This window comes from Leopardus geoffroyi, chromosome A3 (genome assembly GCF_018350155.1).
Source record: "Leopardus geoffroyi isolate Oge1 chromosome A3, O.geoffroyi_Oge1_pat1.0, whole genome shotgun sequence".
NCBI classification, from domain to species: Eukaryota; Metazoa; Chordata; class Mammalia; order Carnivora; family Felidae; genus Leopardus; species Leopardus geoffroyi.
The window spans coordinates 15,526,372-15,540,886 of NC_059336.1; the positions used below are offsets into that span (position 1 = coordinate 15,526,372).

The 14,515-nt window shown below is 45.3% G+C and overlaps 1 long non-coding RNA gene across 1 annotated transcript; it reads left to right on the forward strand.

The window, feature by feature from the left end:
• Positions 1–881: 881 nt before the first annotated feature.
• Positions 882–5,351, forward strand: LOC123579633. Its single transcript, XR_006702863.1, has 3 exons — positions 882–1,059; positions 2,824–3,192; positions 4,826–5,351. It is a non-coding gene; the product is annotated as an uncharacterized LOC123579633 (long non-coding RNA).
• The last annotated feature ends 9,164 nt before the right edge of the window (positions 5,352–14,515 follow it).

The following is a 14,515-nucleotide window of genomic DNA, read 5'->3' on the forward strand; positions in this document are numbered from 1 at the left end:
CTCATTCTGTATGGAGCCTCCATCCACCCCACTGAACCCTAAGGGTGGGAAAAAAAACACAGCAGGTTCCCAGTGCCTGGGTCTGATTGCATCCCCAAGACCTGATTCCCACCACCAACAGGAGAGAATGGAAACTCCCTCATAGAATATAAGCTGCTCTCAGTAGAACATAATCTCCTCATTTTCTATAAGGTTCAAAAGGACAGAGAGTTAGAGTTTTCATTATTTCTGAATTCCCCATGCCTAGGGACATGCCTGGCACATGGCACATGGTAGGTTTTAACATGTATTTGTTGAATGAATGAATGCATGTGTGAATGAATGAAGACTGTGTGGTCCTGTGGTCCAAAGATTCTCTTTCTTATCCCTGGATGGAAAAGTGAAAGATTCATCCCTAGTGTGAGCACATGCTTTAAGAATGACTTTGGGCTCCATTCATCGGTGTGCCCCCAGCTCTCAACTCAGGGCCAGATACGTAGTGGATAATGCACGCAGTGAATCAGTACATGCTTTCTACATGTTCCGTTTCTGTCTGGGACAGAAGTCTGGCCTGGGGCTTAAGGGATGATGGGAGGAGAGAGAGAGTGGGATTTGTGGCCTTCCTCTCTCAGCATGAGGAGTGGAAAGAACAAAGGGCTTTGAACCAGACAGATCATAGCTTGAATCATAGTTGTGCGTTATTAGCACCCAAATGCTGAGCTGGTGACTTCATCTCTCCGAGCCTCCATTTCCAAGGGTGTAAAAGGGTCAATAATACTTGCTTTCTTCTATGGTGGTGAGGATAAAAGATGTTAAGTTTGTGAGGTGAGAATGTGGTGACTGTAGGTCAATCGTGGTACATGGTTATTTTCCTTTAGGATGAGCTCCGGGTTCTTTCCTACACGGATGCACGCTCCACCTCCGATTCAAAGTGTTGCTAATGGCTACTGTGGGTTGGGTTTAGGACTTTCTATTGGGCTTTATGCAGAAATTAGCCCACACATGGCTGTGATCCTCCTTGATTTCATTTTTCAGGAATTGTAACAAGGGTCTGAATTGAACTGCTCTAGTGGAGACCAGGTATGACCAGCCTTTCTTCTCTCTTTGTCCTTTCTGGGTTCAGGAAGAAATTCAAAAGCTGAATAAAGATATGCTCATTAAAGAATTTTATGTGGCAATTAAATTTCTCCCCTAGTAAGAGGAAATAGGTTGAGATATTTCAATTTGGTGATTAAATTTCTCCCTTCAAATATGGAAATGAGGGGTGATAGATTAATATTTTACCCAACTTCTACAAAAGAGATACTTTCAATCCCAAATTATTTCAGAGACCAGGACAAGGAAAACACAGATGGAAACTTTTGTGGCTTTTATTTTTGATACCATGTATTTGATATTATAATTAGAGTTTGAGAAGAAAACTGTGGACTTTGTTTTTTCCTTATGAAGATATGGTGGGAAAATCCCAATTAAAATGTCAGGAAATAGTCAATGTCGAATTTCCTGAAGTTGATGACTGTACTGTGGTTATGTAAAAGAATGCCTTTATTCACAGAGAATACATCCTGAAGTATTCATGACTAAATCTCATGTAAGCAACTTACTTTCAATGGTCAGTATAGAGCATTATATTCTCATTCATAGATGAAAGAAAGACAATAATAAAACAAATGTGGCAAAATGTTAACACTTAGTGGATCTGAGTGAAAGGAATATGATAGTTCTTTGTACCATTCTTCCAATTTTTTCCATGCATTTGAAATTATTTCAAAGTGACGAGTATAATTAAGCGTTAGGATATTGAATATGCTAAAAAAAAAATCCCTAAATAAACAGCATAGGTCTTAGGAATGCAAGGATAGTTCAAGAACAGAAAATCTATCAATGTGATGAAGCAAATTAAAAGTTTAAAGAAGAAAAGCCAAAGGAGTTTTTAAATTGATTTCTAAAAATCATTCTATATTGTTCAGTGTTCACTCATGATAAGAATACACGCTATACTAGGAACAAAAATGAACCTTTTTAACCTAGTAGAGGGTATTTAGCAAATAGTTACAGTAAATATTACATTCAATGGTGAAACTAAAGAAGCAGTATCCTTAAAGATAGTATAAGGCCCAGATGCCCTCTATTACCACTCTCATTCCAAATCATATCAGTGATCTTAGGTCAATGCGATAAAACAAGACATAAAAATAAGATATATATATATATATATATATATATATATATATATGTATATATATGGTTCCCAGAGGGGAGGATGGTAGGGGGATGGGCAGGATGGGTGAAGGGGACTGGAAGGTACAGGTTTCCAGTTATGGAATGAATGAGTCACGGAGATAAAAGGCACAGCATAGGGAATACAGTCAAAAGTATTGTAGCAGTGTTGTTGTATGGGGACAGATGGTAGTTACACGTGTAAGCCCAGCATAACATAGAGAGAAGTTGGATCACTCTGTTGTACACCTGAAGCTAATGTAACATCGTGTGTCAACTATACTTCAATAAAATTTCTTTTAATAGGGAGGTATACGGATTGGAAAGGAAGAGAGAGAGTTGTGAATGCTTACAGATGGTATGTCTTCAGATGAAAGCCAAGAGACTCAGGAGAAACTATTGAAACTCATGAGAAAATACATCGAGTTTGCGATGGCAAAAGTCAGTATGCAAAAAAATTGATTGCATGCATACACATCAGAAACTAGTAAAGATGTGAAAAGAGGGAAAGATCCTATATTCACTATAGCCGTAAAATGGGTAACTACCTAAAAATAAACCAAGGCAAAGTTTGCAAAGTTAATGTGAAAATAATAACACTTTTTTTTTGTTGTTGTTTTTCAGATAATAAAACTTTATTGCACGACTTGAAGAGGCCTTGGATAGAGTGATGCTCATTGTTTTTATATTTGGGAAGACTCACTGTGGTAAATATTGTGGCTGCCCCCAGTAATTTATAGCTGTCATACCACTGTAATTAAAATCTCAACAGATTTTCTTAAGGACCTCGAAAAATTGACTCTAAGATGTATATGATGGAGTAGAAGTGCAAGAAGACCCAAAACAATTCTGAATAAGTAAAACAGAAGTGTGCTGCAAAGGACCAGGATATATAAAGCATATGTGGTAATTAAAAGAGCACCCAAGAATGCTGGTTTGAGACTGGACAGGCTGAGTGAGAACACCTAACGTCATGCAAAAACACATCCATCTGTAAGTGAAAACTTGGTACAAAATAGATGTGGTTTCATAAATGAAAAGGAGATCAATGAGATGGGGGAACAATTGGCATTTCATATTGGAAAAAGTTGAAACAAGATCCCTAGTTTGCACCTTTCGTAAAAAAAAAAAATAATAAATTCCAGATGGATTAATGACTGAAATGTGGGGAAAGAATCTTTTTAAAATGTTTGAAAGAAAATATAGGAGATTGTTCTCAGGTGAGGGTAGTTTGCCTAATATTGCCATGAAAAGTGTAACCCATAGGGGCGCCTGGGTGGCTCAGTCGGTTAAGTGTCCGACTTCGGCTCAGGTCATGATCTCACAGTTTGTTGTGCATTTAAGCCCCGTGTCCGGCTCTGTGCTGACAGCTCGGAGCCTGGAGCCTGGTTCAGATTCTGTGTCTCCCTCTCTCTCTCTGCTCCTCTCCCACTCACACGCTCTCTCTCTCTCTCTCTCAAAAATAAACAAACATTAAAAAAAAAAAGTATAACCCATAAAGGAAGAGGGGAGTAAAATTGATCCCATCAAAGCAAAAAGAAATATTCTTTTTAAAAGATAACACCAAGGACAGTCGGTGCTAATATGCTAACTGATGCTTCTTTCTGGAGCTCATTCATCGTTTGCACATGAGACCCATCAACTACACAAACTAGAGGTGACCCTCCCAGGGTTTCTCTTCTCTGACCCCCAGCTTTGGACACATAGCATCAGTTCGAAGGCAGCTCTCTGTCGACTTCATCCAAACTGTTCCCTCCTCCCATCACATTATATGGGAGGCCAACTCTGAGCCTTATTTTTGCTGTTTGTAAAATCAGATGACTATAACACCTCTCAAAGCATTTTCATGAGTTTGAAAGTGACAAAGCACTCAGTACTGTGTCTGGCATGTAACAAGTACTCAGTAACTATTAGGTATAATTATCTAAGAAAGCATATTTATTAAGTGGGGGAGTCAGGATTTGAAAGCAGGTGGGTCTAGCTTCAAAGTCTGTGATCTTTTAACAAAAGTCCCTGAAATCAAGCAGAAGGAGTTAGAAGTTGGTCATTTGGGGACTATTTCCTGAGCGCCTCGGGTCTGTACCTCTTTGCTGTGGAGTTTCATGGACTATTTTTGCTCTAGCATAGCTGACCATCACCTCCTCTCCAATGCTTGTTCCTCTCACCAACATTTCACATTGTAGGATAAAAATACATTCAGAAAAGTACATAAAATGAGAGGATGATTTAATGGATAATTACAAGGCAAATACATGGGCCACCACCACTGAGGCCACATCTGTTTTCAATCTGGTTTCTCATGCCCCCAAACCACTTCTTTATGGACAGGTCACAAAGCTTCTTTTCTGTTGTTCATAGAGTAAACAGACACCTTCCTTTTGGGAAATATCCAGGTCTTGGGGAAAAGTGTGAGAAACACCTGGTCTGAAATCAGACACAATCACAAATCATTTTGAGCATGGAGAGGTCTCAGAAGCTCCAGCCATGGAAGCTCCCCGGCTTCTGCTTCAGATTCAGATATTTGCTGCCCCTGTCCCCCAGCCCCCCCCCCCCATTCTCCTCACCCCTGGTGTCTCTAGCCCTCCTTTGTGCTGATTTCTTTTCTGACAGGAACTACCTTTCTCAGTCTCCCCAGAATCTCAGAGAAGAATCCAACCTGGACAAATGGCAAAACTTCAAGACAAGGAAGCGTGATCGGGAAAGCATTGAAGACCCAGCTTGCTCTTGATGCCTGGATATGCTGACTCTCCCATGTTCTCATCCCTTCTCAGCATCTTTTTTCCCCATGTCTACGTGTCTTCTTTTCAAACCTCCCACTGCTTCTACCGTACCTGCATCTAGCAAGTCTCCTAGGGCTTACAGCCTTGAGGTTCTTCACATCAGGGAAAGGAAAGCCATGGAGGACTGGAGATGAACAGATGGTTGCTGGTGGCCTCTTCCTGGGTTCATTCACTCAGTCATTCATTTATCCAGTGGTTCATTCGTTCATTCATTCATTCATCAAATTGTTCTTATGTGTCAGGCTTTGGGTTAAGCAATGGGTATGCAGCAAAGAACCAAATAGACATAATTATTTAATAGAACTCATGGAATTTACTATCTACATTTATTGAGGCCTGCTGACTATCAATACTAATAAAAAGCAAAACTGACACAAGTTTTCTCCCTCCAGGAGATCATAGCCTAGTGTGGAGACATACAAATCAATAGGCAGAGAGATAGGGAAAATGAGGCACAGAAAGGGGCACCTAACACAGAGAGGGAGTCAGAGACCCCCTGCTCCCCCAACACCAATGGATGGCAGGGCAGATGGTATCTGTGAGTGAAAGAGGAAAAAGTCCATCAGACAGAAACAGGGCTTGAGTCTTAGGGTGAAGAGGAACCAGAGGTGAGGTACAACTGCCTCCTTTTTTTTAAAAAGTTTTCAAATGTTTTTATTTATTTTTGAGACAGAGAGAGAGCACGAGCAGGGGAGGGGCAGAGAGAGAGGGAGACACAGAATCTGAAGCAGGCTCCAAGCTCTGAGCTGTCAGCACAGAGCCCGACGCGGGGCTCGAACTCATGGACTGTGAGATCATGACCTGAGCTGAAGTCAGACGCCTAACTGACCGAGCCACCCAGGTGCCCCCAACAGCCTTCCTTAAGACGGAACAACTACAGTCTTCTCCTGTACCCTTTTCCCACCCTAAACCTTAGGAGCCCAGTCTGTGGACAGAGCCAAGGCAGGCCCTTGAGAATAGGAGATGCCATCAGCAGTGGGGTGAGGCGTCCTCAGCCTCTGTTGAGGGTCTTGAGCAATGGCAACATCAGTTCCAGCTGAGACCTTCGTCTTCTTCTAGTTCAATATTCTCATGTACAGGTGGAGAAATTGAGGCTCCAAGAGCCACCATATCCTGACTAAGGTCGCACAGTGGGTCAATGACAAAATCTCTAGAATCTGGAAGTAGATCAGGTTGACAGTTAACTGGACTGAGTAAGATCTTTCAATTTATAATAATCTCAGTTGGTGAAAGACCTGATATCTTTCTGTGAGCTCCAACGTGTGTGTGTGTATGTGTGTGTGTGTGTGTGTGTGTGTGTGTGTGTGTGGTGTTAGTGCCAAGATTTGAATCCAGATTGGGTTAATTCTGATGTTCATGCATTTATCCACTATATTGTACTGCATCTATGTGTCCTATTAACTTTTGTATCCCCAGGACCTGGCATAGTGCCTTGTTCATGGTAGGCTCAATAGTCTTACAGGATACAGGATATAGGAGGAGACCATAATGGTTGGATGGAAAAGATGGAGTAAGAATCTGGGATCCAGATCAGGTCAGGAAAGACAAGGCCAAATAGAGCAGACTCCTGGTATTAGTTGGGAGTGACCAAATTCAGAGAAACCATATCTCACATATGGTAACTGATTTATACGTGATTATGGATGGATCACCTCCCTTTCGGATTCTGTTTTCTTCTCTGTAAAATAGATTGGCCTAAATCTATTCTGAAGTACATTTCAGTGCAAAAAGTCAATGATTTTAGGGTCAGAACCAATTATAAGCAGCTTACGGATGATAGGTATCTGGTCCCGTCCCATCTTCTGTGTCCACTGATTACTTATTAAGCACAATGCTGTCTTATGAGTTCTTCTCAAAGTTCAGGCGCCATTACCAACTGCTCAGTGACAGATTCTTTTAGGATTGTGTGCACCAACAGAGCTACTATTCAAAAGAAGATATTAGACAGATCCAAACTCCAAACCTCATGAACCCAAGGTGTGTGCATGAATTTATCAGAGGACAGGGAGAGGGAAAGGGTGGCCAGTCAGCAGGAAGAGTTAGAGTGCCTCTAACCTTCTCCTGGGTGGTTATGGTGAGAACCAGGAATTGAAGCCAAAGCCGCGGCTACCCCAATGACCTATAAAAAATGGTAGAAACCATTTCAACAGAGATATCAATCTGTATTTCCTATATGAAAACTATGAGACACATACTCAGTTACTAAATGATGCTAAATTCCTTCCTTTCCTTCCTCTACCAATAGGTAACTCATGTCTTTTTTTTTTTTTTGTAAGGAATGGCTCTTGGTTAGCTGTCTAATTGGAGAGGATCCTAAAATTAAATTTACACGGAAGCACCACTGATCAATAGTTTGATTCTCATTCATGGGAGGAAATACAACACCAAAGAAGACAGTTATCGTTAGGTATTGTTGCCTGAAACTAGTTCTCTTTTGACTTCATTTAAAAATCAGAAATGAAGCTGAATGTTAAGGACATGAAGATACCTAATAAGTGCTCAAAATTTGTATTGCTTAATTTCCTAAAAGGGTAGCAGAAAAATACACATCATTTAGATTTCCCAGATAGAGATGTATATATACACATATATACACATACACATATACACACATACATATAAACTTTTATATATATATATATATACAAATTATATATAAATAAACTCATATATATATTTCCAAATAGAAATTCTGGAAATAGAAAACGACTGGAGACTAAAAATTTGAAGGTTTAATAATTAGCCGATGGAAGTTCCAGAAAGAGAATGGAGAGAATGTCAGAGAAGCAACATTCAAATAGATAAACAGAAGAAAAAAATCTCAGAATTAAATTAAGACACGCATCTTTAGGTTAAGAGTACACATTGAGGACTGAGCAGAACAAATAAAAGACAAACATGACTTGATAAGATTTCTGACTATGACTACTAATGCGCTCTTATTTGAAGCAAATGGATTAGCAGTCAACTAAGTAAGAAACCCAAGCGTCAGCAGCAATGGTCAATGATCGCTCATGCCAAAATGGATATCCTATGAAGTGTGCCCTATGAAGTGAATTCCCAAAAAGGTATACTTCCCTCACCCCCAAAGGGCATCCTCTGAAGTGCTTCCCTGAGATATAGCCATGGAAGGCATTGGCCAAGAGAGAGGCTCCCCAGAGAGCAGAGCTCGACCAGCAGGAACAAGAAAGTCACTCCACTTCCAGATTGGAAGCCCTCACATCCCTGTCTTCCGGGATATACAATATGAACTATGGACCAGTGACTGCCTGCATGTTGCTTCACATGTTTCTCTTTAGCAAATAGGAGTTTTCAATACAGTTATTCAGTTCTCATCCTACCATTTTATGTTGGGCACGTTCAAAATGGTTCAACTTATTTTAGCTTATTATATTTACTTAATCTGTAAAGTCTACAGAGAGCCTTATCCGGACTTCACTGAGAGAACTGCTGTCATCCAGATTTCGGACGTGAAGGTAGTACTAGAAGAGACATCTTGTTGTCTTTCTTGGGAGAGAGATTGAGTGCACTTTATGTAAGTGTTGGTGGTTGAGGAAGGGTTTGAATGAGAATTTATGACTACGTTGATTTCTGCAGCCATGAGGGGTAGACTTTAGAGGACATTGTTGCCTTTACCACTGGGTATCCTGTCACCCTTCTGGTAGCTATATCCTAATTTCTCCTGGAGAATCACTCCCCCTCCCACTTTTGGAAAATCACATTGTATTTAGGAGTTTCACCCAACGATAAGCACAGTGACCTTGGCTTAAATCAATCAGTACATCCATGTCTCTGGCCTCAATCATGGGTTCAAAGGTTTACTTCTAGTCAATTCTAAGCAGCTGGGTTACCCAGAAGTGTTTAGGCTTTCTTACAGGACCTGGCTTTGAGAAGATGGAAGGAGGTGTGACAGCCCCATATGACAAATTCCAGGAGAGAGCCTCACTATGAAGGGCAGTGGAGTGGAGAGAATCTTCTGGGAACTATAATCTGAGCCCCTGATCAAATTGCACCTGAAAAGAACACCTGTTCTTAGTTTATTCAGTTTCCTGAACCAGTAAATCCTGCTTTTTCCTATGCCTATGTGAATTAGATTTTTCTCTCAAGTGTAGCTGGCAACAGGTTCTGACATGGGCCTCTACCTCGCTCAGAACTTGGCCATGCAAGCTGGCAGGCTGCTCGTTCCAGTGAGATCCCCTGCTGCAATGTTTTCCATTTTACCCCCACCCTGTTCTTTGAGGCCTTCGGGTCCTCCCTGGAACAGATAAGCCATTATAATTGAGCCAGAACTGTGGGGGTCTGACTGAGCTTCCTGACTATGTAACATCAGCTCAGAAAAGCCCAGCCAGTTCTGGAAAGGGAAGTAAGGAACATATAAGTCACAAGGCTGGGAAAGGACCATCACAACCACTGTGTCTGCCCCCACTATAAAACCCAACAGCCCTCGAAATCCTGGCACCTGAGGCTGTGGAATTTGCCAATAATGGTTACAAAGTCATGGAAGAGGCTCTGGCTAGAGGACAGGTGGCCACAGTGGACCACCTGCTTCTGTTGGTGGGGTTTCTGAGCATCCAGAAGTATGTGTCTTCTCCCATTCTGTGGCTCTTCTTATCTGCCTATGTCTAACTGACCTTAAATCCGTGTTTCTCTCTCTCTCTTTTTCTTTTCACCCTGTCCCTGATTCCAGATCTGTCTCCTTCTCAGTCTGGATCACTCACTGGTTTTCTCTTTCTTTCATGATCTTCGTTTGACTCGTTGTCCTTGCTGCTGTCTCTCAGTCTCTGTCATTCTGTTCTTAAACCATAACTCTGTTCTCTGCCTTTCTCCCATCTCTGTCACTCTGCTGGTTTCTGTTTCTCTGGCTCCGGGGGTCTTTGACCTTCCCTGGGATGAGACCCCTGACTAGGGGCCCTGTACTTGTCCTTGGGTACCATTTCTCCTTTAGCCAGGTAACCGGCTGCTCTTTACTCCTGCTTCCGCAGAGTCCCGAGCGTCCCAGCTGCTGATCCTTCCTTTGGCTTTGAGGCCGCCATCTCCCTCTCACTATGGGAAGTACGTCCTAATGTTCAGGGTCAAGAATGGTGTTTCAAGCCTCAACAATCCCCCTGAGTCTTTGATCTGCCTTCTCAGAAGCTGGCTCCCTCTTCCCCGAATGCCACACCCGCAACTGCAGGAGTGACAAGAATTGCTGGAGAAACAGGAATATCAGCATCAGATTTGTGGCCACAAATATCAGGATTAGGTGATTCTGGCCTTAGGTGATTAGATCCTGATTAGGCAAAGAGGGACCAGGAAGGTCAGAGTCTGAGATCACAGAATCTCAGAACACGTGGAAGGCAGATTGGGGGGTAGGGAAGGAACTGCACAGCCAGACCTCTTTCTCTCCTGGCTTTGTGAATTTCAGTCTGTCATTCCACGATCAGTCAGTCGGTCAGTCAGCAAACCAACCACTTAGCCACCCAGTCCCTCAGTGTCCCAGGCAGCCTGCTGGCCGGGTAAGCTTTAGCGCTGACTGTGGCCCACCCTGCTTCCAGGCCCACCCTGCTCTTCCTGTGAAGAGCTGGCCCTGGGACTAAGGTAGGTGGCAGGGACGATGTCCACCACCCCAGGCAGGGAGCTGGCTCCTGGAATGCTTGGTGGGTGTTAGGGCTTCTGGTTTCCAGCCTGTGGCTTCGTTCTCTCCAGCTGAGGTGAAGCCTGGAGAGTTTTCAGTGGTGCCTTTCCAGGGAAGGAGTTCATCATCCCAGACTTTGAGGAAAGGGTGGTCAGGGCCAAGGATATTTCAGGCGCCACAAGGAACCATGAGGGAAAGCAACATGCCCCTCCCATATGTCAGGAGGAGGTCTGGTCTACATCATCCTACTCCTTTTCGTTGACGCCTCTGGTGGCCGCGGTGTCCTGGTACTCAGGGCTCGTGGGTGGGGGGCTGCCCAACCTCTCACCCCTCAGCAGGGCTTCTGCTCTTCTCTCTGCCTTTCTGCATCACTCTTGCTTGCTGTTTTAGAGCCTCAGGGGTCATCTGGGCATCTCCAGCCTGGGTCTGGGAGTGAAGCCTTCGGAGGGACCAGAACGAGGCAGCGCGTCGCTAAATTCTGCAGACTCACCGTGCCTCTGACTGGCTATCATGTCATCTCGGGCAAGTGGGCCGACTTCTCTGAGGTTCCCTTTTCTTCTCTTTAGGATGGACTGTGAAAGTGCTTGCTTGCCTGTGAGATTCTGTATGCATCATGTCTATTTCTAGGATTATTCTCTGGGAAGATGGGGCTCTCTGGCTCCTGAGTATGGTGGGGAGTGCTCCTACGGTCAAATCCCCACTGAAGTCCAAGATCTGCCACCTCTAGGGATCATCGGTTCCAATGCTCGGATCTTACCGATGCGGAGATTTGAGGCCCAGGGAAGCAAAGGCCTTGCAGTGAGTGAAGGATTCCGGCCCAGTCTCCTGAGGACCGCAGGGCCCTGGGGGCCAGAAATGATGCTGTCAGGTGTGGGTCCTCCATCATCTCCCAGCCCTGGGTGGGCCGCAGAGATGCTCTCCACTGACCTCAGGCCTGGCCAGGCGGACCCCGACCATCTGTCATCCGTATGCCACGTCCACCCAACCTCTTGCCACCGCCTGTCACGCTGCAAGGAGAGCTTCCCGGAGACTCGTTTTCCTCATTTGTAAAATGGGACTGCACGTGCACCTGTCCAGTGCCGTGTGAAAAGGAAATGTGATAAAGCATGTGGGGCGCCTGGGTGGCTCAGCCGGTTGAGCATCGGACTCTTGATCTAAGTTCAGGTCTTGATCTCAGGGTTGTGGGTTCAAGCTCCACGTTGGGCTCTGTGCTGGGCGTGGAGAGTATGTAAAATAAACAAACAAACAAACAAATAAAAAAATAATAAATGTTGGGGCGCCTGGGTGGCTCAGTCGGTTAAGCGGCCGACTTTGGCTCAGGTCATGATCTCGCGGTCCGTGAGTTCGAGCCCCGCGTCGGGCTCTGTGCTGACAGCTCAGAGCCTGGAGCCTGTTTCAGATTCTGTGTCTCCCTCTCTCTGACCCTCCCCCGTTCATGCTTTGTCTCTCTCTGTCTCAAAAATAAATAAGCGTAAATAAATAAATCAATGTGATAGAGCACGCAAAGCACGTGACGCTGTGACTGCCGCAATAAATGTCTCCCAGTGAGTGTTCGGGATGGTGACTGTAACTGTCCAAAGAAATACAGCTCTTACGTGGTGAAGGCAGGATCAGTTCCAGGCTGATTTCTGGGTCTAACGTTTGCGGGAGACCGACTATACGCCACGTGGAAGGAGTTGGAGCCCGGTGACTTGGGGAAATGAGGTCCCAGGCTGTTTCCAGGTCTGCTCCAGAGTTAAAAGTTCAGTTTTTCTTTCCCTGGCCTTCCACAAGTAGTCGTGCTTGCAGGTTCTTCGTGTCCAATGCCTGTTTTCTTTTGGTCTTACCAGACCCCTCAGCATTTCCTCACGACAAGCCACAGCCTCTGATTCATCAACCTCACAGCAAACAGGTGTCCTCTCCCAGGGAGACGCTCAGCCTTTAAAGGAATAAACTGCAGAGTGCTGATCTATACAGCGACCTCCTCTCGGGTAGATAGGAGGACTCTTGAGATCTACCTTTGTTGGTTGGTACCTCCAGCCGCATCTTGGATGGATGGCCGTTTTTCAGCTTTGCCTAGATTCTGCTCAACCTGGTAGCTCCCCACCCATTCACACTGACGTCTAACAGAACAGTTTATTCTCCCCAGTTTTGTCGGGAGTATGACGGGTGGCTCGGGAGGAAATTCAAATCTTGTAACATTCAAATTTCCTTGGGTGAAGAAACGCTAAGAAGGAAGTGGCTAAGGCCACCTTTTCCTGAGGTGCGCAGAGATCTGCCACATTTGTCCCCCACGGATTGAAATGATTGAAATGGCCCGCCCTGCCCTTATTCTAATTTCTTCTCTGTCTGCTCTTTCTGTCCCAGCTCGATGGTATGCTTCCCCAACATTCTCACCGCCTCGCCCGGCTACGGCTCCAGCCCTCCTGGCTTCAGCGTCTCGGTTCCCCTCCGGTCATTATTGGATATGTTGTATGTTTTGTTCGAGGGAGTATTTCAAGTTATAAAGGCGACTGCAAAAGTCACAACACGGGCTGAGGCTCCTGGGGTGTGTTCATGACCTGAATGAAGCAGGGTGACGTTGTTTCTTACGAAGTCACCCTAGCAACTTGGGACAGATGGAGGCGCTGAGGCACAGAGATTGGCAGCGGCTGCCTCATCCATACACAAATGAGCTATGGCAAACCGCTCTCCTGACTTCTGGATTCTGAAAGGGTTTGGGTTCTGGTGTTTGGTTTTGATACCGAGGCAGAAAATAAACTTTATCTGTCAAACGGCAAAGGTGCTGTTGGCTGTCGGTGTGGGGAGCTTGGAAAACAGCCTCCTTGGACACGGTCACCGGGGCTCCTGCTCTGGGCCTCACGCCTCACAGGCCATGCACTTTGGAGCACCTTCCTCAAAATGCTCTGTGTCCCAGGGCGCCTGGGTGGCTCAGTCAGTAAAGCGTCCGACTTTGGCTCAGGTCACGATCTCACGGTTTGTGAGTTCGAGCCCCGTGTCAGGCTCGGTGCTGACAGCTCAGAGCCTGGAACCTGCTTTGGATTCTGTGTCTCCCTCTCTGTCAGCCCCTCCCCGGCTCGTGCTCTGTCTCTGTTTCTCTCTCTCTCTCAGAAATGAATAAACATTACAAAAAAAATTGTCTGTGTCCCCTCCGCTGCCTGGGGCCGGCCAGGGCCAGCAATGCCATTGGGCTGAAGCACCGCCAGCCTGAGACCTGCCTAGATTCTGGTTCTCCCTTCTCCCCTTCAGGGCTCTTTCCCATTTTATACACCTCCATGCACTGCTGGCATCCCGGGCAGTCACCCTACAGGACCCTAGAGGCCCTTCTGATGGATTTGATTTGGGGTTGTTTTGTTTTGTTTTGTTTTTACCTCTGATTGACATGTGCCTTCCCATGTCACACTTGAGCCATGCCGGATGAGGACCAGACGTTGCCTGTGCAAATGGACTGCCCCTCTCACGTCACCTCTGAGCCCCTCCAGCATTGGCTACCTAAGTTGTAGGGCCCGGGGTAAAGTGAACATGTGGGCCCTTTGTTCAAAAGCAGGGAAAAATGCCATTAAAGGCACTTAAAATACCCCTGGCCAAGCAAAAAGCCCCACTTTTCCCCTTCCTTCTGTGATTGGTCATGGTATTTTTTGTCATGTTCTATTATTCCCTCTCAGGGATACACACAGGGAGAGCGCAGACCTCATGGCGGGTGGCGGGGGGGGGGGGGGAGCGGCGGTCGGGGCCGGGTCCCTGCTGCACTACTCAGCACATCCGTGGGCAGGACCCACCAGCCGCAGGGACCCTTCCCCCGAGCTGCACTGGTGGTAACGACAAAGAACAACCTTCGAAGCCATAGTTGGAGGCCAGTACTGAGGGGAGGCAGAGTGGATGATGCAGTATTAGGGGCAATGGTGCAACCAGCATTGAAGAAATGATGTTGGGAATGGGGGGC